Source organism: Saimiri boliviensis, chromosome 9, assembly GCF_048565385.1.
Source record: "Saimiri boliviensis isolate mSaiBol1 chromosome 9, mSaiBol1.pri, whole genome shotgun sequence".
In the NCBI taxonomy this organism is placed as follows: domain Eukaryota; kingdom Metazoa; phylum Chordata; class Mammalia; order Primates; family Cebidae; genus Saimiri; species Saimiri boliviensis.
Genome location: NC_133457.1, coordinates 91,112,645 through 91,135,302, shown reverse-complemented (window position 1 = coordinate 91,135,302; position 22,658 = coordinate 91,112,645). Strand labels below are relative to the sequence as shown.

The following is a 22,658-nucleotide window of genomic DNA, read 5'->3' as shown; positions in this document are numbered from 1 at the left end:
TAATTTCTAGAATCTATAAATAATTACTTCAAAATAAATATATAAAAAGGCAACCCAGTAGACAAATGGGTACTTTGTTTCTTTTATTTTTTTGAGACAGGTTCTCACTCTGTTGCCCAAGTTGGAGTGCAGTGGCACAGGCACAATCTTGGCTCACTGAAGCCTCAAACTGCTGGACTCAAGGGATCCTCCTGCCTTCACCTCCCTAGTAGCTGGAAATACAGGCACACACCACCATACCTGGCTAATTTTTGTATTTTTTTTGTAGAAACAGGGTCTCACTATGTTGACCAGGTTGGTCTCAAACTCCTGGGCTCAAGCATTCTTCCTGCCTGAGACTCTCAAAGTGCTGGGATTATCGGTGTGAGCTACCATACCTGGCCAAAAATGGGCACTTTAGATGATCAATAAACATGAAAAGATACCCAGTATCATTTAGTTATCTGGGAGATGCAAATTAAAACCCTTGATAAGATACTACTGTACACTCACTAGATTGACTAAAATTAAAAAGAATGAAAACATTGGGGGTTGGCAAGTATGTGGAGCCAGTGGACCTTTCATAGACTGCTTGAGGAAGTATACATTGGCACTATCACTCTGGAAAACTGTTTGACAATGTTTACTAAAGCTAAATATACACACACTTTATGATCAAGCAGTTTCACTCTTAGGTGATTGCCCAGTAGAAATCTGTACATGTATTCACTGAAAGTCAAGTTCTAGAACATTCAAAGCAGTGTTGTTTGTAGTAGCCCCAAACTTAAAAATCCAAATTGTGAATAATGCTGCTAAGGAACATGAGTGTACAGATATCTGTTTGAGTTGCAGCTTTCAGTTCTTTTTCTTTATTCTTATTCTTTTTTTTTTTTTTTTGAGACAGAGTTTCGCTCTTGTTACCCAGGCTGGAGTGCAATGGCGCGATCTCGGCTCACCGCAACCTCCGCCTCCTGGGTTCAGGCAATTCTCCTGCCTTAGCCTCCTGAGTAGCTGGGATTACAGGCACGTGCCACCATGCCCAGCTAATTTTTTGTATTTTTAGTAGAGACGGGGTTTCACCATGTTGACCAGGATGGTCTCGATCTCTTGACCTCGTGATCCACCCGCCTCGGCCTCCCAAAGTGCTGGCATTACAGGCTTGAGCCACCACGCCCGGCCCTTATTCTTTTTTTTAACTTAAAAATTTTTATTTTATTTTGAGACAGAGTCTTGCTCTGTCATCCAGGTTTGACTGCAGTGGTGTGATCTTAGCTTACTGCAACCTCTGCCTCCCAGGTTCAAGCAGTTCTCCTGCTTCAGCCTCCCGAGTAGCTGGGATTTCGGGAGTGTGCCACCACACCCAGCTAATTTTTGTATTTTTAGTAGAGACAGGGTTTCACCATGTTGGCCAGGCTGGTCTTGAACTCCTGGCCTCAAGTGATCCACCCACCTTGTTCTCTCAAAGCACTGGGATTACAGGCTTGAACAACCTGCTTTCAGTTCTTTTGGGTATATACCCAGGAGAACTGGATTGCTGGATCATATGGTAATTCTGTTTAATTTGTGGGGAACTGCCACATTTGGGTGTTTTTGTGTTTTAGAAACTTCTCGGTTTTGATTTTTTCTGTAGATATAATCTACATAAACAGCTATTGTGATCCTCAGTAATTGGAGAACTACTTTAATGAACTGTATTATCAAGGAAAGGGTTGAAGTAGCCATTGTCAGTGGGTATAGAAAGTGATAACGTGGGTGAGTTGAGTGACATACTCTTCTGCTCTCAAGTGACCCAGTTTGGGTGATACATTATATGGCCACCCTATTAATGGAGTTAATATTAGGCAGATGGTCACACTTGGTAATGAAGTCACCTTAGTGTTGGTGTTGCTGTGGAGCTCCCTGAATAGGCAAACTTTAATCTTCCTATGGACAACCTTGGTGGACCAAGGTTTAGGATGAAAAAAACTGCAAAAGAAGCTTTGTTACAGTCCTGGTTGTTATATTAAAAATTTCTAGGCATGGCTCAGTGGCTCACTCCTATAATCCCAGCATTTTGGGAGGTCGAGGTGGGCGGATCACAAGGTCAAGAGATTGAGACCATTCTGGCCAACATGGTGAAACCCTGTCTCTACTAAAAATACAAAAAATTAGCTGGGTGTGGTGGGTGCCTGTAGTCCTAGCTACTAGGGAAGCTGAGGCCGGAGAATCGCTTGAACCTGGGAGGTGGAGGTTGCAGTCAGCCAAAACCACGCCACTGCACTCCAGCCTGGCAATATAGCAAGACTCCATCTCAAAAAAAAAAAAAAAAAAATTCTTTGAATGATACGATACTAAGACATTTTTATTAAATATCAGGGCATTTTCTTTTTTTTTTTGAGACGGAGTTTTGCTCTTGTTACCCAGGCTGGAGTGCAGTGGCGCGATCTCGGCTCACCGCAACCTCCGCCTCCTGGGTTCAGGCAATTCTCCTGCCTCAGCCTCCTGAGTAACTGGGATTACAGGCACGTGCCACCATGCCCAGCTAATTTTTTGTATTTTTTTTTTTTTTTTTTTTTTTTTGAGACGGAGTTTCGCTCTTGTTAACCCAGGCTGGAGTGCAATGGCAGGATCTCGGCTCACCGCAACCTCCGCCTCCTGGGTTCAGGCAATTCTCCTGCCTCAGCCTCCTGAGTAGCTGGGATTACAGGCACACGCCACCATGGCCAGCTAATTTTTTGTATTTTTAGTAGAGACGGGGTTTCACCATGTTGACCAGGCTGGTCTCGATCTCTTGACCTCGTGATCCACCCGCCTCGCCTCCCAAAGTGCTGGGATTACAGGCTTGAGCCACCGCGCCCGGCCTTTTTTTTTTTTTTTTTTTTTTTTTTTTTTTTTTTTGAGGCGGAGTTTCGCTCTTGTTACCCAGGCTGGAGTGCAATGGCGAGACCTTGGCTCACCGCAGCCTCCGCCTCCTGGATTCAAGCAATTCTCCTGCCTCAGCCTCCTCAGTAGCTGGGATTACAGGCACGCGCCGCCATGCCCAGCTAATTTTTAGTATTTTTAGTAGAGACGGGGTTTCACCATGTTGACCAGGATGGTCTCAATCTCTTGACCTCGTGATCCATCCGCCTCGGCATCCCAAAGTGCTGGGATTACAGGCTTGAGCCACCGCGCCCGGCGCATTTTCTTTTTAAAAGAAAGCTTTTCATCATATCACAAAGAGTATGTCACCAACATGTATCAAAGTGCAGTAGCTTTGGAGACTACATATCTCTTTTGAGATTTGACATACTTATCAAAATGAGTAATGATTCTGACATTCTTTCAGTGTTACTTGAAATTCAACATGAAACAACTTTTCCTACACATTGCTTTGTTAAAAATGTTGAGTAAATTTTGAGACAAAATATACATTTTTTTCATATAAACATTGAAACCATCATGTTGAGGATTTCATGCATTCTGTGAAGTTTGTGTATTAACAATCCATGTATGTCTTCCCAGGAAAATGTTAACTGTGGAGGGTTTGCAAGGTGTGCTGGCTTGATCCAGTCCTTTCCCCTCTGGCTTGCGGAACATATTGCTTCCTCTGCAAGGGAGGCAGCATGAAGCCCCATTCAGTTACTAGTATTGTGAGTGGCTCAGAGTTCGGCATCACAGTTTCATGCCCAGTAGTCTCCTTCTTGGGTCTAGTGACTGTGCACCAACAGGTTATCTGTCATCCCTTTTTCCTCCAACTGCAGTTGTGGAAGAGGGACAGCATGGGGGGTGGGCAGAATAGCCAAAATAAGCTTTCCCATTTTGACAGGGAAAGAATGGGGGAGACAAGACACAGCAGTATTTTGGCTTACCTCTCTCCTGAGTGGAAATAGGACTAAGATCTCTGGGTGCACAGATGGAGACTTTTGCCTGATAGGCCTCATATCAGGATGAAAGGATAGAGAGGAGAGACTCCCCCTGCCCCCTGCCAAATCCCAGAATGAGGAGAGATCCATTCTAGGGCTCAGTATTCACACTGGAAGCTAAAATTAACCCAGATGGTCTGTTTGGTTTATTTAAAGATAAACCTAGTTTTGAGCCTGGAGGAATAGCCATGTCCTGTATAGGTGAGTCTGGGAATAGAGCTTGTAACTTGCATAGTCGTTTCGGTGCATAGACCTTCAATTTCTGTTAGAATCCCTAGTTCTTGCTGTCATCCGCTATCCCATGTGTCTGATACCGGTCCAGAGCTTCTCCAGAGTTTCAGAGGGCAGAGGTTCCTACTTCCTCCAGAGCCTTCCTGATGTATACTCTTGGCTGCATTTTCTATTTCGTTTCATCCATCTTAGCTCTTCAGAGTTCTGTCATCCAGAAATTTGCTGAAATCTCACATCCAGTGATGATGCCTGTGCCTTGCTATTTCTAAAGCCATAGTTTCATTCCTTACTGTACTTATTTGACATTCATTTCATTGGTATATTGGGGCCCAAAGCATGCACTTTGTCTCGTCTTCAGCAGGAAGTTTCAAGTTGTGTGTTTTGTTTTTTGTGGGTTTTTCTTTGAGATGAACATTTTTGTAGAGATGGAGTCTCACTATTTGCCTAGGCTGGTCTCAAACTCCTGGGCTCAAGTGATCCTCCCACCTTGGCCTCTCGAAATATTGGGATTACAGGCATGAGCCACTGTGCCCATCCAATTTTGAGAGACTAAGCTATCATTTCAACATAGCAGTAGGCAGTTGCAACACTTTTGTTGACATTTTCTGGTTTTGTTTTGTGTACGTGGTGAAGGATAAAAATGATTCCTCTTAACTGATTGAATTCTGGGCTTCTGCTCTTGGCATTAGGACAGGCAGGTGCTGACAGTGACCCTGGGAAGTACCTGTGCTTGGTTGGAGGTGGGTGATGGAGCAGAAGAGTCAGGGTAGGAAACCAACGAAAGTCAGGAGAGTATGGGGTGCTGCCAAAGCCTGAATGTTTTTGAGAAGGAGGAAAAGGTCAATGTCAAGTGCCACGGGAGGGTGTCGAGTAGAATAAGAAGACATGGTTTCTCTCACCCTTGTGTGCTTCCCATGGGGCACAGATGACAGATGAGAGGCTGTCATCTCAGGTGATAGGACCTAAGCTCTTTTGAGCAGTAAACCTTTATAAAATACATTTGCTGTTTTCTGGGTGTTGCTAAGCTGTTATTTATGATTTTTTTTAGCCTCTATTCTCTTATGAAATAACTACCACTATGCATTTATAACCTGTTTCTTTAAACCATCATAACAAAATTTCAGAGGTTTTATTTTTTTTGAGACAGAATCCGACTCTGTCATCCAGGCTGGAGTGCAATGGCATGAATGATCCCGACTCACTGCAACCTCCGCCTCCCGGGTTCAAGCGATTCTCTGCCTCAGCCTCCTGAGTAGCTGGGATTACAGGTGCCCACCACCACACTCGGCTAATTTTTGTATTTTTAGTAGCGAGAGGGTTTTACCATGTTGGCCTGCTGGTCTTGAATTCCTGACCTCATGATCCACCACCTCATCCTCCCAAAGTGCTGGGATTTCCCAAAGAGACTGGGTTTTACCATGCTGGCCAGGCTGGTCTTGAACTCCTGACCTTGTGATCCACCCACCTCAGCCTCCCAAAGGCATGAGTGACTGCACCTGGCCTAGGCTTTTATACCAAAAAATTGTCCATGTATTTTTAATGGCAAATGATTGAAAACTGTATATAACAAGCTAGAAGTTTATTTCTCCTCACTTGAAAGAAGTCTGGAGGTCAGAATTCTAGCAGCTTCACAGTGTCTAGGATTCAGGTTTCTATTCTTTTGCTCTTCTACCATACTGTGTGGCTTCTATCTCTAGTATAGGATGGCTGCTAGAATTCCAGCAATCACTTCATACTTTAGTAAGCAGGAAGGAAAGAGAGGCCTACTCCTTTCCTGAAAGGATACTTTCTGAAAAACGCATGATTTTTGCTCACATCTCATTGGCCAGAACTAATTTGCATGTTCTTACCTAACCACAAGAGAAGCTGGGTCATGTCCTTCCTAAGGGGTAATGTGCTTGGCTAAGCATTGAGATTCCTATTACAGTGGAAGAAAAAGAGTTTTTCTTCCACTGAATGTTGGGAGACAACCAGCAATCTCTGAGAACTCCTGAGGAGCCTGAGGATGCCTGTTAAAAATTGACCAATCTAGGCCGGGTGCGGTGGCTCAAGCCTGTAATCCCAGCACTTTGGGAGGCCGAGGCGGGTGGATCACGAGGTCGAGAGATCGAGACCATCCTGGTCAACATGGTGAAACCCCGTCTCTACTAAAAATACAAAAAAAAATTAGCTGGGCATGGTGGCACGTGCCTGTAATCCCAGCTACTCAGGAGGCTGAGGCAGGAGAATTGCCTGAACCCAGGAGGCGGAGGTTGCGGTGAGCCGAGATCGCGCCATTGCACTCCAGCCTGGGTAACAAGAGTGAAACTCCGTCTCAAAAAAAAAAAAAAAAAATTGACCAATCTAAGATGCAATGCAGAGGAGGGGCTGGGAGATTATAAGGATGGAGAGTAGATGAGATCAGTTGTGGTTGCTGGGAGTCTTCATTTAGTAGTGATAAGAGCTGACTCAGTGACAGCCAGGCAGAAAGGGAAAGGGGACTGTTTTGTACGTTTGGGGATAGGAAAGGAGTGGGGTCAAGTGTAGTCACAAGCAGCTGCCTGCACATCCATCAATAGTGGAGTCCAGGAGAGCACAGGCTTTGAGGATCTTTTGACATCTGGTACATAAATGTTTGGTAAATAAAGGGATTAATCTGCAGAAAACTCCCTGCGTCCCAGTACCTCCTAAGTATGTCCAAGCCCACTTCTTTCTTTCCTTTTCTTTTTTAATTTTTTAAATTTTGAGACTGGGCTGGAGTATAGTGGTACAATCAGGGCTTACTGCAGCCTCCACCTCCTGGGCCCAAGTGATCTTCCCACCTCAGCCTCCCAAGTAGCTGGGACCACAGATGTATATCACTGTGCCTAGCTAACTTTTTGGTTTTTTTTGTAGAGACAGGGTCTCTCTATGTTGCCCAGGCTTGTGTTGAACTCCTAGCCTCAAGCAATCCACCCACCTTAACCTACCAAAGTGCTGGAATTACAGGTGTGAGCTACCCTGCCTAGCCACACTTTTCTTTTTTCTTTTTTCTTTCTTCCTTTTTTTAAAAATTTGGTCACAGAGTCTTGCTATGTTGCCCAGGCTGCTCTTAAACTCCTGGTCTCAGCCTCCTGAGTAGCTGGGACTATAGCAGCACACTACTGCCCCTGGCAGGGCACACTGTTCTAAAAGTACAGGAAAAAATCCTTCAGCTTCATGTCCTTCATTGTCTATTTGTGTCTTTTGATCTCTAAGAGCAGTAATTGTTTTTTTTTTTTCTTCTTTTGAGACAAGGTCTCACTCTGTCACCCAGGCTGGAGTGCAGTGGCATGATCTTGGCTCACTGCAACCTCTGCCTAAGAGCAGTAATTTTTATCTAACATGATTTTGAGGTCTTACAAAATTGTATGGACGTGACCTGTTGAAGATAGCCAATAATGGGGCAGCTTTAACAAGAAGACTTTGGGTATAAGTTATTGCAGCTGCACCCCCTTCCTGCCATTGCAACAGAAATGTCTCCACCCTAGATGTAGCAACATGACTTGCTGGAGGTGGCACAGGTACCAGTGTGGCTGAGATTGAAACCTAGGTGTCCTGCTGTCTAAACCTAGGCCTTGTGAGGACGCCATGGTTAGCCTTTTATCAGCTTTATGGGGCACTTCTCTCTGGCGAAATGAATCAGTCACTAATGCAGTTTAGTAGACAGTCTTCAAAATAAGAGGTCTTTGGTGCAAAATATGAAAGGATAAGGTTAAGAAATAGGTCTACTGCGAGGCACGGTAGCTCACGCTTGTAATCCTAGCACTTTGGGGGGCTGAGGTGGGTGGATCACAAGGTCAGGAGTTTGAGACCAGCCTGTCCAACACCATCTCTACTAAAAATACAAAAATTAGCTGGGTGTGGTGGGCCCCTGTAATCCCAGCTGCTTGGGAGGCTGAAGCAGGAGAATCACCTTCAGGTGGAGGTTGCAGTGAGCTGAGATTGCACCATTGTACTCCAGCCTGGGAGACAGAACTAAACTCCATCTCAAAAACCAACCAACCAGCCAACCAAAAGAAATAGGTCTAGGCCATCTCTGTTTTGTTACATGTGGAAACTGAGGCGCATGGAGACTGACAGGCTGGCCAGATGTCTGATTGGTTCTGGCCATTCTTTTTCCCGTGGGCTTAACTCTGACAGCATAAAAAATGAGTCTTTAGTCCCTTCAACTGTAGGTTTATGGTGTCTGATAAATCTGCTTCCAGTGTGAGGGTGGCATGTAGATGCCCTGGAATCCCTCCTCATTGCTTATCTTTTGACACTTTGAAAAGAATCTCTTCCTACAATGCAGTGTGCACTGTATTTGGGTCAATATTCATTCCCTCTTATGATTTTGGGAGTGTAAAAGCTGCCCAAACTTTGTTTTCTCACAGGGATGTCAGCTAAACACCCAGTTTTCTCTTGAACACTTGCCATTTCTATTTCCTATCTGTTCCACAGAATACTAGGTACAGAGATTTTTTTACAGTATGCACGCAGTGGTCTCTCTGTTGAAAATGTATCACTAAGGAGTAACTGTTTTTAAAAACTTACCAAGAACTGTTTCTTCAGAGATACTAATTTCTTCAGTCTCTTCTAGGGACTTTTCTTTTTTTTTTACTTTTACTTTTTTTTTTTTGGAGACAGGGTCCTGCTGTGTCACCCAGGCTGTTGTGCAGTGACATGATCATGGCTCACTACAGCCCTGACCTCCTGGGCTCAAGCGATCCTCCCACCTCAGCATCTCAAGTAGCTGGGACTACAGGTGCACACCACCATGCCCGGCAAATTTTTTATTTTTTGTAGAGACAGGGTTTTGCCATGTTGCCCAGGCTGCTCTCGAACCCCTGGGCTGAAGTGATTCTCCAGCCTTGGCCTCTCAAGGTGCTGGGATTACAGATATAAGCCACTGTAAGCCTGGCCAATCTCCTAGGGACTTTTCATCAGGCAAGTGACATATTGTTCCAGAGGGTTCCTCTGGAGTCCTGGGAGCAGTAGTTAGAGGAACATCTTGTTTTCTAGATCTCAGGGTAGAATCAGCTCTATTATTGGGTTTGGCATTCTAACACGACTCATATTTCTCCTAGGTCTTAAAATATCTAAAATACTTGAATGAGTTATATGAGAGTTGATAAAACAAAGACTTTTAAGTGTCCAGAGGATCAAAAAGGGAATAAAACCATGACGAGGGCCCTTCCTTTTTAGGGAAATTTGGATCAAGATTTTCAGCCTTCATTGGACTGTTAATCTCTTAGTTTTGATGAGTTGGCATAGGTAATGAGGTTGTGAAAGCTGACCTGGAGACTGGTTCTCCTTGTTGCCTTGACAAATCTTGTACTGCCTCATGTGCTCATTTGTGTGTGATTCTGGGACTCAGTTGTCACACACATTTGTGTGTGATTCAGGGGCTCAGATATTCAGCACTGCCAGGGCAGGGCCACGGAAGGGGTGTGGCAGGGGTGGCGATAGTTGAGCTGGAGGAGGAGGAATGTGCCTGGAAAGTGGACAGAGAATGAGTCAAGGGTCTTGAAGTATGACAGGAAGGCCAGAGAGTTAGAGGAAAGCCAGTAACGGTGTCAGCATAGAGGAGTGAGATGCTTTAAATTATTTGTTTTGTACTTTTAAATTTTATTTATTTTTTCTTTGTTTCTTTATATTTTGTCTTCTCTATGAAGATCAAAAAGTAGTTTTGTACTTTTTACAATTATGGAAGCAATACTTACTGTATGGAAAATGCGGAGGAAAAGGGAGAGGTAAAGCCAATTTAAATGTCTTTGATTTCACTACCCAAAATATAACTATGGTTAACCTTTTCATACATGCTCCACTGATCTTTTTTCCTATGGGTTTAAAATGGCTGCTTGATATATCCCCCTAAAGTTGTTAAATAAATCAAGGCATTGTTGGACATATAGGTTGCTTCCAGTTGTTTCTTCTTGTAAATGATGCTGTGATGACATTGTCTTATAAACTGTATTTTTTTACATATTCATTTAAGCTAGGTGCAGTGGCATGTGCCTATAATCCCAGCTACAGAGGAGCCTAAGGATGGAGGCTGGCTTGAGGCCAGAGTTTGAGGTTAAAGTGAGCTATGCTTATGCCACTGCACTCCAGCTTGGGTAACAGTGAGACCTTGTCTCTAAGAAAATAATAATAATAACAATAAAGTAAAAATAAATAAAGTAGCTGAATACATATTTTTAAATTGTGGTGCTAATTTCTATTTCCATGAGTACCATTTGAGTATAGTATACTAGTATTCTCCATTCCTGGCCCATCAACCTGATGTGAGAAAAATTGTTTCTGATGACCATTTTATTTTTTATATGATGGATTATTAGTGAGGTTGAGCATTTATTTATTTTATTTATTTATTTATTTACTTATTTATTTACTTATTTATCGAGATGGAGTCTTACTCTATTGCCTAAACTGGAGTGCAATGGCGTGATCTCGGCTCACTGCAACCTCTGCTTCCTGGGTTCTAGAGATTCTCCTGCCTCAGCCTCCCAAGCAGCTGGGATTGCAGGCATTTGCCATCATGCCCAGCTAATTTTTGTATTTTTAGCAGAGATGAGGTTTTACCATGTTGGTCAGGCTGGTCTCGATCTCTTGACCTCAGATGATCTACCCGCCTTGGCCTCCCAAAGTGCTGGGATTACAAGCATGGGCCACCGAGCCTGGCCGTGGTTGAGTATTTAAATATACCTGCTATTTGTATTTGGGAAATGCTTTTTCTTTTTTGCTAATTTTTTTATTGGCATGTTCACATTTTTCTTACTGATATGTAAGTTTTTAAAATAGTTAAAGAAGTTGATCCCTTTGTTATATGCTGCAGATTTTTCTCAATTTGTCATTTTTAGTGTTGTTTGAAGTGTTTGAAGTTTGAAATGTTAAATTATTTTGGCTAAACCTATCAGTCTTCCTTTGTTTCTGCCTGTGATGACATGCTTAGAAGAGCCTTAAACCTCCTCTCCTTGCCGCCCCCACCATATATGTCCTTAATTTATATGTTCTTTTAGTTTATTTTTTAAAAAATAGAGATGGAGTCTCACTGTGTTACTCAGGCTGGTCTTGAACTCCTAGGTTCAAGTGATCCTCCTACCTCGACCTTCCAAAGTGCTGGATTATAGGTGTGAACTACTGTGCATAGCCTTCTCTTAGGTTTTTTTTTTTTTTTTTTTTTTTTTTTTTGAGACAGAGTCTCACTCTTTTGCCTAGGCTAGAGTGAAGTGGCTGCAAATTCTGTCCCTCGGGTTTAAGTGATTCTCCTATCTCAGCCTCCTGAGTAGCTGGAATTACAGGTGCCTGCCACCACACCCAGCCTGTAGGTTTTATAAAATAAATTTTATAAAATTTATTCTTTTATAAAAAAATATTCTGGTAGAGATGGGGTTTCTCCATGTTGGCTAGGCTGGTGTCAAACTCCTGACCTCAGGTGATCCACCCACTTCAGCTTCCCAAAGTGCTAGGATTGCAGGCGTGAGCCACTGTACCCTGCCCTCCTAATATTTTTATAGTTTGCTTTTGACACTGAAATCTTTCATCCATCTTGAATATCTTTTAATGAATGGTGTGAAGTAGACCTCTAAAATGTGGTATTTTCTTAAAGGATTTTTTTAAATGATCCATTTTTCAAAGTGCTGCCACTGTGATAACTGAGGAGGGTTTGGGGCAGGGTGTGGCTTTGTGTTGGCTGGCTGCTCAGCAGAGCTGACCATGCAGTGACCACCTGTCCACCTGCGTCCATTTCTAGAAATGGATTCACTGGATTATCAGAAGCATTGGCTTCTGTTTTACTGGGATGAGCAGACAGGCTTACAGTTCAATAACTTGACATGTTGGAGTTTGAACCCAGGTGGGCTGAATTTCAGTTCCATGCTATTTGCTTTACAATTCTGCCTTCCTGGCTTCCTGGTCTCTGCCAGTCATTTTTCTTCATGGGTTGGCCAAAGAGCCCCTAACACAGGGAAGACTTGCAAGTTTCTCAGGGTCAGCCAGCAGGACCATTAGGAGTGGAGCAGCCCTTGCCTTCCTCTGTGCCCTGTCTCAGAGAGAAGAGGAGGTGACAGTGGCCTCTGTGTTTCATGGGGCCTGCAGGCCAAAAGCAAGTGTGCCCTGGAGCAGTGTGAGGTCTGTGTGGCACAGTGCCCTCATCCTGAGGCCCAGCTCAGCCCCCAGCCTCCGCTGTGGAGCTCTCCTGATGCTCCCACCCCATTTCCTCATCTCTGTTCCTCTCCAGGCTTCTGTGGAAATTGAATGTCCAAACCCTCATTAGGTGCTGTCTCCTCAGCAGATGGTCTCTGGAGTCAGGCTCTTTGTCTTGGATTTCTGTAGCTCCCAGGTGATTCAGTAAAGGCATGTTGATTCATCATAGGGGGTTCTGGCAGAAGGGCAAAACTATCAGGGGAAAAAAGTAGCCAGAGATCACATGCTGAACTGCCTGCTGGCTTGGTTATGAACTCCTTGCTGGTTAGACCTAGCTGATCCTAGCAGGTATGGTTGTCAGGAGGTTGAGTTGGTACTAAATCAACTGTGAAGATTAGCAACTGCCTGGGCAGTGAGAACCAGGCGTCTAGTTTCAGGAGGAATTTGTTGTGCAGCAAAATAAATATTGCCGTCTTAGTGTTTATTTTTAGTGTTGAAGTACCACCTTAACAACATGACAGCGTTAATGCTACACTAACATATGATAGTATCAATCATACTTAATATCTAACATACTTAGTACTAAATACTAACATACTTAGTATCAATCCCAGTATTTCATTAAAAAGTGCTTAGAATTTATAAAACTAAAAAAGTAAAACTGATGCAACTGTACCAAGTTTGGACACATTACAGAATATCAAGTAAAAAACAAATTTCATAAAAATTAAATGTAAAACATAAATTACCATTCCTGTGTAGGTTAGTAGATAAAATTTAATGTTTACTAAGATGTACTAAATTAATTATATTACTTCATTTACTACATTTAATTCAAAATTGAAACTAAGATTTAAAATGTAGTGATCAGTGGGCAAGGTGGTATTTACTTATAGTCTGAGCTACTTGGGAGGCAGAAGTGGGAGGATTGCTTGAGCTCCGGAGTTCCAGTCCAGCCTGGTAACATAGCGGGGTCCCATCTCTTTAAAAAAAAAAAAAAATTAAAATTTTTTTAGAGATGGGGTCTCGCTCTATTGCCCAGGTTGGTCTTGAATTCCTGGTCTCAGGCAGTCCTTCTGTCTGCATCTCCCAAAATGCTGGGATTACAGGCATGGACCACCACGTCCAGCCTAGACTCCATGTGTTTTTTTATTTTTTATTTTTAAAAAACAAAAAACAGGGCCGGGCGCGGTGGCTCAAACCTGTAATCCCAGCACTTTGGGAGGCCGAGGCGGGTGGATCACGAGGTCAACAGATCGAGACCATCCTGGTCAACATGGTGAAACCCCGTCTCTACTAAAAATACAAAAAAATTAGCTGGGCATGGTGGCGCGTGCCTGTAATCCCAGCTACTCAGGAGGCTGAGGCAGGAGAATTGCCTGAACCCAGGAGGCGGAGGTTGCGGTGAGCCGAGATCGCGCCATTGCACTCCAGCCTGGGTAACAAGAGTGAAACTCCGTCTCAAAAAAAACAAAACAAAACAAAACAAAACAAAAAAAAAACAGGCAATGATCTTTTAAAATATGCATCATTGGTGACATTGATATATTTTTATTCAAGTTTCTTTTCTCCTGTTGCTGATAAACTAGGAGTAGGGGAATGATGAGAGCACTGAACCGCAACTCTTTCCCTTCAATTTCCATCTCAAAAGAATCCTTTTTGTTTGCTAACTTTGAGGATTTCTTTTTTTGGCCAAGATTGCAGCCTTTTAATTGCTAGTGTCCTGTGTTTTTGTTTCAAAGACAGCATTTCCTGTTTATCTTGGTGTACTCTAGTTTCATCTTTAGTTTGGAAACTCCTTGAACTGGCATAAGAATTAGTCTCCAGGCAGGCTGGGCATGGTGCCTCATGAATTACATCTGTAATTCTAGCACTTTGAGGGGCCAAAGTGGGTGGATCACTTGAGGTCAGGAGTTTGAGACCAGCCTGGTCAATATGGTGAAACCCTGTGTCTACTAAAAATACAAAAAATTAGATGGGCATGGTGGTGCACACCTGTAATCCCAACTGCTTGGGAGGCTGAGGCAGAAGAATTGCTTGAACTTTGGAGGCAGAGATTGCAGTGAGCCGAGATGGTGCCATTGCACTCCAACGTGGGTGACAAAGTGAGACTCTGACGCACACACACGAATTAGTCTCTAGGCAAAAAATTTGCTTTATTGATTGGTTTTCTTCCTCCTCTTGAGGATTAGGGAGAAAAAAAAAAAGGCTTTTAAATGAGGACACCTTGATGTGGATAAGTCTCAAAATATAAGTGGAGTAACTGGAAAAGCATGCCATTTAGAATGCATGTACCACCCAGGCGTTATGGCTTTATGTTTTAGGTTCTCAGCTGTAAAAGGTCAGCCATACTGTGTTTCCTGTCCCTCCAGTTTTGTCCCACAATAATAGCCAGCTTTTGTGTAGTTGAGTTTACAGTATTTTGTCTGGATTGTCTTGAGACCTTTGGGGCTTGTTTTGGACCTTGATCCACAGGAGTAAATACACCTTACACTGTGTCCCAGTATCACCTTGCATGCATATATCACTTGGAAATGAGTTTCAGGAAGCAGTACTTACTATTTGTGATATATTCAGAAAATTTCTTTTCTGTTTGAGTCCATCTTATACTTTTATGTACACTTTTTATTATACCAAATGTATAGAGTGTATATATATCATATGTTTACAATGATTTCTAATAAAGTAAGCACCTCCTTGCAACCAAGATAAAACAAAATGGCACCAGTCTTGGGGAAGGGTCTCTTATGATATCTCCTAATCACTACCAGTTGCTCAGGGTAGCCACTAGCCTTACTTTTGACACTGTATCTTATTTTATATTTTGCTAATTGTGACCCACTGAATTGATTTACGACAAAGTAGGTCTCAGCCTATAGTTTGAAAAACACAACCTCAGGCCAGGCACAGTGGCTCACCCCTGTAATCCCAGGGCTTTGGGAGGCTGAGGCAGGTGGATCACCTGAGATCAGGAGTTCGAGACTAGCCTGACCAACATGGAGAAACCCCATGTCCACTAAAAGTACTAAATTAGCCGGGCATGGTGGCGTATGCCTGAAATCCCAGCTACTTGGGAGGCTAAGGCAGGAGAATCGCTTGAATCCGGGAGGTGGAGGTTGCAGTGAACCAAGATCACGCCATTGCACTCCAGCATGGGCAACAAGAGCAAAACTACATCTCAAAAAAAAAAAAAAAAGGAAAGAAAAGCGCAACCTATTTTATTTTCCCCAATAACTCTTAAGGTAGGAATTATTTTTTTATGAATGAAAAAGCTAAGGCCCAATGGTGAGATTTCTCCCAAGATCATACAGCTTGTACTGTTTCCCCCTTTTCTCATGCATTTGAGCTGCTCTTCTCCCTGAGATGAGGGATGACTTGCTTTGGAAAGGCATTTGCAGCCCCCTTTGTGTTATGTTTTGTTTATCACTCCCCCTTAATGTGTTTCCAAGATTGATATTCATTATTAATGTAGCTTTAGTGCGTTCCTGATTCTTAAGATTACCATTCTTAAGTACTGAGAATGTTTTTGGTTTGTGTTTTTGTGACTGAGTCAGAGGCATTTGATCTTGCTTTGGAGGTTTGTGGCTTGGAAACTTTCATAGTATTTGTCTTTGGCCTCCCCCTAATAGGATGAAGCTCTGCAGGGACATAGGTGGCATGCAGGTATGACAAATGATGATTGTGCATAGCTCCCCACCGGTTCCTTCCCTGCCTGTAGGCTTTGCCTATGGAGAGATTTCTTTGTACCCCGTTCCCACCTCGTGTCTCCCTCAGGCTCCAGAATACCTATATGGAGGGCCTGAGTGCTGAGCTATCCTGTCATCTGTAAGCTTGTCTGATTGTGAGATCGTTGCTCCCAGCCAGCACCTCTGGGAGTAGAAGTGCCATAGCCCATACCCAGAAAATTTTCCCCCATTTGCTGAGCCTGGGGGCTCTCTTGGGCTGTGAAGTGTTCACTGTCTGTGGTAGTTCGTAGCTGAGGCTTTCATTCTAAGAGGCTTGACTTTCTGGGTTCATCACCCTTGGTAGTTCTTTGGAAGAGAGGCAGCTTGGAAACACTGTCAGGGCAAGTATGTCCCAGACTGTGTTGCAGGCCACGGGATATAGCAGTGAATAAACAAAGTCGCTTCCACTCTGAACTTTTGTGTGAATGGAGGAGACAGACAAATGTGCAGTCATTTCAGGTGGTAGTGATGTTAGAAGTATGTACCCTTTTGAAGTGCCAGCGTCTGAAGGAGCTCTCCAGTGTGCTGTCCAGTTGGCACAAAGGACAGATGTCTTTTTTTTTTTTTGAGGCAAAGTCTTAGTAGCCCAGGTTGGACTGCAGTTGTGTGATCTTGGCTCACTGCAGCCTCCACCTCCTGGCCTGAAGAGATCCTCCCACCTCAGCCTCCCGAGTAGCTGGGACTATAGACATGCATGCACACTCAGTTAATTTTTGTATTTTTGGTAGAGACGGGGTTTCGCCATGTTGCCCAGACTGGTCTCAAACTTCTGAGCTCAAGCAATCTGCCTGCCTTGGACTCCCAAAGTGCTGGTATTACAGGTGTGAGCCATTGTGCTCAGCTGATGTGTTCTGACTCTGCTTAGAGCATTTCCTGTTATTCAAGGGAAACAAATGGAAACCTATACATTCTGTAGGGCAAGATTGAACTGCTTAGGACTCTAAAAGTTTCTACTCTGTATACTTAGTCATTATCCCTGGCAGCACCCTTGCCGCTGTGGGAAATGCAGCACATTCATTACCATCCTCCATTTTATGGCGGTTCCTTGGAGCGCCCCCCCACCACCTGAAGTCATTTTAACCTTTGAGAAGGGCTGAAATTCCGTACTTTTAGTCATTAATTGCATTTATGTAACTGTAGCTCTAGGGTTGTCTTTCCCACACAAATGCTGGCAAGCCAATTTTGCAGGCTTTGTAGGTAAAGGTTGATGGATTTAATTCATTTTAAAAAATTAATCCTTGAGCTTCAACAGGTTCAAGAGAAGGAGCTCTCAAGGTCAACAAAGATGAATAGGACAGGCCTTACTTTTTATAATCTCAAAGTCTAAAATTATGGAAAGTGCCCTCTTGGTGTAAATATAAAGTAATAAAAAATCATACGGGGGCCCTAGGGAGGATCTGGCCATCTCCCTTCCAGCTTCTGTTGACATTCCTTGGCTGTAGCCATATCTCTCTCTGCTATGTCTTCACATTGCTCTCTAATCTCCTGCCTCTCTCTTATAAGGATCTATGTGATTACATTTACGGCCCACATGGATAATCCAGGATAAATCCCTTCTCTCTTAGTTTAATCATATCTTTTGCCTTGTAAAGTAATGTTTACTCTTCTTGCCATATAAGATAATAGTCACAGGTTCCAGGGATTAGGAAGTGAATTAATTTTGTTGGGGGAGTTTCCTGCCTACCCATAGACAGCAATCAGAAGAGGTTTTTCTTAGTGGCATCTAAGGATTAACAGGGAGGAGCAAAGACTGAGAGTAAAGGGGGAAAGGGGGAAAGGAGGAAAGTGCAGGAAGTAATCAGGAACAGGGAGCAGCAGTTTTGCTTGGCTGGAGCAGGTGGTGTGGGGGATGGACTGGGATGGATGGTGGAGAACCTTGAGTGGGAACAGTTTGTCTTATTCACTAGGCAAAAATGAATGGAGGAGGGGTGTGATAAGAGCTGTGCTTTTTGAAGATTAATGTGGTAGTTTATGGAGAATAAATGAGAGGGAGTAGGCAGGAATTTGTGGAGATGCCAATTAGGAGGCCAGCCTAGTAGTGAGGGGTTGACCTCTAGGCTTCAGCAAGGGTGCTAGTGGTGAGAATGGGAAAGACCCTAAATGAAAGGGTCTGCATAGTGTAAGAACCGCCGAGGTGTGTAGGACAGGGGATATGGCTACAGTGATGCGGACATTGCTTTCCATGGGGCCCATTTCAGGGGATTAGAGTCTTGAAGGAAAGCAGAAGGGTGAACTAGTGTGGGTGGGAAAGGTGGTGATTATTTTTGAACCCACCGAGTTGGAGGTATCTTGTTGGCAGGTTGAAAGGTTGCACTGGAGCTTGGAGGAGAGGACATAAGTTGTGTTACGGGATTGGTCCACAGAAGAGAGGCTGAACTGCAGGTCAGCTTACTAAGGGGCAGTGTGGAAATACAGCCTGGGGGACTTACTAGCATTTATGAAGTGTGGGGAGAAAGAACAGAGAAGATGTAATTGGAGAGGATTCAGATGTGATTAGTTGTAAATGCAGGCAGCCACTCAAATTGACTAAAAAGGAAAAAAGGAATCCATTGGCTCCTGTAACTTAAAAGACTAAGATAATTCTAGCTTCCGGCCTGGCTTAATCCAAATGTCACCAAGCTGTGGTCTCCCTCCATCTCTTGACTTCCCCTCATGTTGGCTTCATTTTTGGGTTTTAAATGGTAGTAGCTAGGTGAAGCAAGATGTCTGCCAGCAGGTGAAAGTCCCATGGGAAAGGTCATGCCTTCCTCCTGGTGGCTCCAGAAGCACAGGAAGTCACTGTTACATGTTCTTGTCTTCTCTGACCTAGTCATTTTGGTCAAGGGAGCACAGTGCTCTGATGAATCAGGTCTAAATTATGTGCATACACTTGGAGTAGGGGGTGGAAGGAGTACTCGAAAGCAAAATAAAGGAACTGTTGTTGCAGAGTGGAACGGAACTGGGTGGTAAGACACTAAATGTCCAGGACATCAGTGACCTGGGTGGGAGCGGGAATGGTGGTGCACAAAGCAAGGCTTGGTTGGATGCTACTCAGATGACTGTGAGGATGCTGGAGTGTGTGGGGCTTGACTTCGGGAGCTAACCTTTCAGGAAATGGTTTCTGACACGGTGTAGGCTGAAGCCAAACTCAGAAGTTTGAGGAGTTGGTGGGGGAAGGGAGAATATGTTGTAGGTAAAGACTTTTTTTTTTTTTTTTTTTTTAAGACAGGGTTTCGCTCTTGTTACCCAGGCTGGAGTGCAATGGCGCGATCTCGGCTCACCGCAACCTCCGCCTCCTGGGTTCAGGCAATTCTCCTGCCTCAGCCTCCGGAGTAGCTGGGATTACAGGCACGCGCCACCATGCCCAGCTAATTTTTTGCACCTTTAGTAGAGACGGGGTTTCACCATGTTGACCAGGATGGTCTCGATCTCTTGACCTCGTGATCCACCCGCCTCGGCCTCCCAAAGTGCTGGGATTACAGGCTTGAGCCACCGAGCCCGGCTGGTAAAGACTTTTTAAAACAGTTTGGAAGTAAAGAGGAGGAGGGGTGGATTGATGGCTCCAGGCCAAATGCAGTTGAAAGAAAAACAGTTTCAGGACAAACATCTGAAAAGTGGAAAAAAATCTGAGAGAAAAGATCACGATGGTAGAGGCAGAGAGAGGAGGAGTTGAAGAGAATAAGAGAGCACTGGAAGATGTGGGATCTGGGGTCTGGGCAGGGAAAAGAGAGGCCATGTCTCAGTCTGTTTGGGCTGCTGTAATGAAACACCATGAGCTGTGTGACCTATAAACAACAGAAGTTTGTTTATCATTGTCCTGGGGTCTGGGAAGTCCACGATTACAGCACCAGCAGATTCCGTGTCTGATAAGGAGCTGCTTTTTGGTTCATCCACGGCATCTTACTTAAGCCTCACATGGTGGAATAAGGATTGCTCTGGGACCTCTTTTATAAGGGTGCTAATCCCATTAATGAGGGGTTCAGCCTCATGACCTAATCACCTTCCAGTAGCCCATCTTCTAATACAGTTGAGTTGGGGGTTAGAATTTCAGTGTATGAATTTTGGGGAGACATATCTATTCAGACTACAGAAGGCCAAGACTTCAAATGGGAGTAGGTGGCAGGCACTTGTTTCATTTCTCTCTGAAGGAGCTTGTTACTGACAGATTATCATTTTTAGGTCCTTTAGTTCAAGCTTGTCCAACCCGTGGCCCAACACAAAATCATAAGCTTTGTTAAAACATTATGAGGTTTTTCTTTTTTTTAAAAAAGCTGATAAGCTATTGTTAGTGTTAGTATATTTTATGTGTGGCCCAAAACAATTCTTCTTCTTCCATTGTGGCCCAGGGAAGTTTTTATTTTGAGACAGAGTTTTGCCCTTGTTGCCCAGGCTGGAGTGCAATGGTATGATCTTAGCTCACTGCAACCTCTGCCGCCTGGGTTCAAGTGATTCTCTTGCCTCAGCCTCTCTAGTAGCTGGTATTACAGATGCCCGCCCCCATGCCTGGCTAATTTTTTATATTTTTAGTAGAGATAGGGTTTCACCATGTTGCCCAAGCTGGTTTGGAGCTCCTGACCTCAAGAGATCTACCTGCCTTGGCCTCCCAGAGTGCTGGAATTACAGGCCTGAGCCACTGTGCCTGGCCTAGGTAATTTTTTTAAAAACCTGGAAAATCTCACCAGGAGTTGTTTTCAGTTGTTTCCAGATTGTAATGGAATCTATTTGACTCTGGTCTCCAGGTCATCAAATGAAATATTTTCAGGCTATAAGACCATAAGTAGATTTTCTATTAACAGTAAAGCTTGTGAATCTTGGTTTGAGATGTACAAACAGAGCCACCAGTATGTATCCCAGTTTCCAATTGGAGTGACAGGATAAGAACACAGCCAGTTTCTGAGCAGCTGGCAGTTTGGGGGCACAGCAGGAATTTAGTACTGGGTGATGGTTGTATCTCAGAAGGTGCATCCTCAAGTAGTAATGACTCATTTGTTAGAGATACATGGTTATGTTTTACAGTAGTTTGCAAACTGTGTTCTCTGCTGGTATGTTAGGGGTTCTCCAAACAAAATTTAAATCTGACAGTGAGAGATAAAATAGCAAAGGAGACTGAGAAAGAACAGCCAGTCAGAGTGAGAACCTGATAAGTATGGTATGGAGGTAGCTGAGAGGAAAATGTTTCAAGGAGGAAATGATCAACTAGATCTGATATTGCCAAGATATATGATAAGATGAAGACAAGAGAGTCTATCTGATTTGGCAGCATGGAAATGTTTTATTTTTATGTTTGAGATGCACTTTAGTCTCCAGAGCCTGGGGAGATCATACTGAGGCCACATTAACTTTTCTCTGCTGAGGTAATGGATATTTGAAAATAATTTGATGGCCAGGTGCTGTGGTTCATGCTTATAATCCCAGCACTTTGGGAGGCCAAGTGTGGGGATCACTTGAGGCCAGAAGTTTGAGACCAGCCTGGGCAATGTAAGGAGGCTCTTTCCTTTTAATAACTGTTTTTCAAAAAATATTTGGTGTCTCATCACTCTTCAAAGGTGGCCAAAGGGTGGCCCATTTCTTACAGTTATCATTATGAACTCATAAATTTTCATATACTTGTCTTTAAATCACTTTTTGTTTATTGTTTTAATGCTCAAATTGTTCTATCATTGGCCATTAGGAGTCTTCTTCAATGGCTTTCTCATTTTCAATTTAATGTTATTTGTCAAAAAGAGAAACTATTTAGCATTGTTGCTTTCATGATTTCTTTTCTTTTTTTTGAGACAGAGTCTAGCTCTGTCACCCAGGCTGGTATGCAATGGCATGATCTTGACTCACTGTAGCCTCCACCTCCCAGGTTCAAGCAATTCTCCTGCCTCGGCCTCCCAAGTAGCTGGGATTACAGGTGCCCACCACCATGCCAAGCTAACTTTTGTGTTTTTAGCAAAGATGAGGTTTCACCGTGTTGGCCAGGCTGGTCTCAAATGCCTGATCTCAGGTGATCCGTCCACCTTGGCCTTCCAAAGTGCCGGGATTACAGGCATGAGCCACCATGCCCAGCCCAGAACTCTTCTATAACTAATATGACACGTTTGGGATTGAGAACACTATTAATTCCATGTTCTTCAAGGGAGAAACGTTAGAGTCTATTTGATTGGTACTTGATTCCATGATTGTTGGTTATAAACCAGGAATACTACAAAAGTGATGATATAATGTTCCAATATGGTAAACAGCCCCAGGGTGCTTGCCTGTCCACAGGGGTAGGGGAGGTTGGGGCATGAGACACTGGGGACATTTGCTCTCATATCAACTTATTTTGTCTAGGAATCTTTGTAGAAAGCACCATTGTAACGTGAGTGACAGTGAAGCAGGTACCAGATGATGATTTATGATTTAGGGGCTTGTTGCGTGTGGAATCCAGCAGCTGTCCGGTTCAGCTTCCTGGCCGAGGTCTGGGGAGCACACTTGAGGCCAGTTTTGAGATTGCAAATATATTTTTCTTCTCCATCTCACTAGATTTTTTGGCAGTATTTGACATACTCCCTCCTTGAAAGAGCTTTAACCTAATAAAAGGTAAATTGAAAAAAAAATTCCTTCCTTCCCCAGTAAGGCTGAGAACTCATTTTCCCTTAAATACTAAATAGAGATGCCCGACTAAGGAACTGATAATGGGAGAACCTATTGGATTCCAGTGGGGCTTCTGATTTTTGGTGTCTTTCCCTTAACTCTGGAAGACAAT

At 43.6% G+C, this 22,658-nt stretch overlaps 1 protein-coding gene across 2 annotated transcripts in view; it reads left to right on the top strand.

The window, feature by feature from the left end:
- CDS2 (CDP-diacylglycerol synthase 2) overlaps nt 1-22,658 on the top strand; it is a 77,852-nt gene that overhangs the window by 18,431 nt on the left and 36,763 nt on the right. The window lies entirely within an intron of this gene.